The sequence below is a fragment of the Nannospalax galili genome, unplaced genomic scaffold (genome assembly GCF_000622305.1).
Source record: "Nannospalax galili isolate Female #2095 unplaced genomic scaffold, S.galili_v1.0 scaffold13648, whole genome shotgun sequence".
In the NCBI taxonomy this organism is placed as follows: Eukaryota; Metazoa; Chordata; class Mammalia; order Rodentia; family Spalacidae; genus Nannospalax; species Nannospalax galili.
Window position 1 is genome coordinate 1 of NW_008357173.1, and position 2,573 is coordinate 2,573.

Below are 2,573 nucleotides of genomic sequence, written 5' to 3' on the forward strand. Positions count from 1 at the left end.
GAAAGGAAGGGTTTATTTTGACCCATAGTTGGAGGGTCCAGTCCATCATGGTGGGGAAACTGTGTTGACCAGATCAGCTCCAGCTGTGGTGACAGGAATGTGAGACAGCTGCTGAGGAAACAGAGAGAGGTGCATGCTGGGACTCAAAGCTTGCTTTCATTTTTATCCCTTTTTATTCACTCCAGGACCCCCAGCCTGTGGACTAATGCTATTCACGCCCTGGATGGTTCTCTTTTCCTCAATTAAACTTCTCTGGAAATGCCCTCGAGAACATGGCCAGAGATGTACCTCCCAGGTGATTCTAAATCTAGCCAAATTGCTTGTCTTTTCAGAAAAGACCGCAGTGAAAGACTCTTGCAGGCAAAACAATAGTTACATAGTCTATCTACAACAACTGCCTAAACACCTTCCTTTTACCAGGGGACCACCCTGGAGCCCCTTTTTACATGGGGGAGGGGTGTAAACTGGGCTGCTCACCACAAAGGTCAGGAAACCAAGGAAGCCAACCATATTCTTATATTTCAACACAATATGTATTCAATTTATCTGAATTTAATTTTTGGTTGGTTTGGTTTTTCTGAGATGGAGGTCTCACTATGTAGCCCTGTATAGTAGTTACTTTCCTTATAGCTGTGACAAAATACCTAAGAAAACCAATTTAGAAAGGAAGGGTTTATTTTGACCCATAGTTGGAGGGTCCAGTCCATCATGGCAGGGAAACTGTGTTGACCAGATCAGCTCCAGCTGTGGTGACAGGAATGTGAGACAGCTGCTGAGGAAACAGAGAGAGGTGCATGCTGGGACTCAGAGCTTGCTTTCATTTTTATCCCTTTTTATTCACTCTAGGACCCCCAGCCTGTGGACTAATGCTACTCATACCCTGGTGGGTCTCTTTTCCTCAATTAAACTTCTCTGGAAATGCCCTCGAGAACATGGCCAGAGATGTACCTCCCAGGTGATTCTAAATCTAGCCAAATTGTCAATGAACGTTAACCATCACACCCCAGCTAGCCTGGTGCTCACTGTGTAGCCCAGGCTGCCCTCAGATTTGCTGCACTCCTCCTGGGACTTCAGCCTTCCAAGTGCTAGGATTATAGGCATGCAGTACTACACCCACTTGGAGTTTAATTCAATTACCTACATTTTATTGATAATATCATTTAAAATTTTAAAACATATAGGCTTCTACCAGTTTAAGGAATAGTCTGGAGACTAAAGAGGAAACTCCCATTTGTTTGGGCAGGCAGACTCTGAAAGTTCACAGTTTTAGGGGGAACCCCCCCATGTACCACCTACTTGTAGTCCTCCTCTGCAAGCACCTTGCTTTTATTATCACCTCTCCGTTTAGATGCTAACCTCTTGTTTCCACCTCCTTCCCTTAGCTGGTAAATAATGCTCACATTTCTCCTAGCCATAATAATCTTTGAGCACTGCATCCTCATGCAATCTTTGGAGCTCTTGCTGTCTCTAGAGTCCTCATCTGTACTTCCCAGAATAGGGAAGCCCCCAACCCCAACTCCCTCTGCCCTGGCTACACTACTTCTGTGACCTATTCCAGTTCTTACCTGCTGTGCTTTGCTTTGACTGGCCCCACAGGTAACTCCTGGGAAGCCCCCTGTTTTCGTGGCAGTACTGCATCTGGCCCCGGCCCTTCCTGCCACTGCTCTTCCATCTCCTTCAGTCTTTTTCAGTCATGCTCCTCAGTGTTGCCTCCTGCCTCACATTTGATTGAAACTCCATCCCCAGCTGCATGTCTTTCCAGAGCAATCTTATCCAAATTCACTTTCTAAGACAGGATTTCTGTATAAGAAGATGAATTAGATTATGTGATGTTTATTAGGAAATATTCCCGGAGGAGGGGGATACGGAAGAGGAAGTAGAAATGAGAGAAGAAGCCCAAGCCAGGGTGCCATTACATCAGATGAGCTCGCACATGATTACCCCAGAAGCAATAGGGGTTACCCCTGGAATTGTCCCCATCCCTGTACTTGTCTCATTCAAAGAGATGGATATTCCCCGGTATTTCTGAGAACAGGTTAAGCAACCTGAGCCACCCCACTCCCCAGCTTTGCCTCACTGCCATGGAATGTGTCAGGGGAGCAGGCATGACACAGATGTTCGAAAGTCATAGGGGTTCCTTGTTCAAGCTGGAGGCTCCCATGGCTCCATTGCCAACACAGCTGTCTCTTAGTTCAGAAGTAAGTGCTCAACTAGCCATGGACATCTCCTCTTGGTTCTGTTATATCACATACTGGTCATCCTGTCTCCCCACCTCCATCTGCTTACCTCTGTAGGGTGGAACTCAGGTGCACACAGTCCTCTAGGGGAGACTCCTGGGAGCTCCAACCTCTTCTTCCCCTTCACTTCTCTCCTGGGAGCCACCTCTAGCAGCCACCCATTTACCTCAAAAGATTTCACCAGTTGACTTTCTTCTTTTCCCCCAGACCACCATCTGCATTTAGAACTTTTTCCATTTTTGTATAACCCATCCAACAGCCCATGCATTGTTTTCTGCCTCTAGCCTGCCTCTATTGCTCTCTCTCTCTCTCTCGCTCTCTCTCTCTCTCTCTCTC

General features: G+C 46.7%; 1 long non-coding RNA gene across 1 annotated transcript in view; it reads right to left on the reverse strand.

The window, feature by feature from the left end:
- Positions 1 to 671: 671 nt before the first annotated feature.
- The window catches only part of LOC115067946, a 2,481-nt gene continuing 579 nt past the window's right edge, over positions 672 to 2,573 (reverse strand). Inside the window, exons 2-3 of the long non-coding RNA XR_003847304.1 lie at positions 1,566 to 1,800; positions 672 to 772 (exon numbers count right to left, since the gene is read on the reverse strand). This is a non-coding gene — a long non-coding RNA (uncharacterized LOC115067946). The remainder of the gene's footprint in view (positions 773 to 1,565; positions 1,801 to 2,573) is intronic.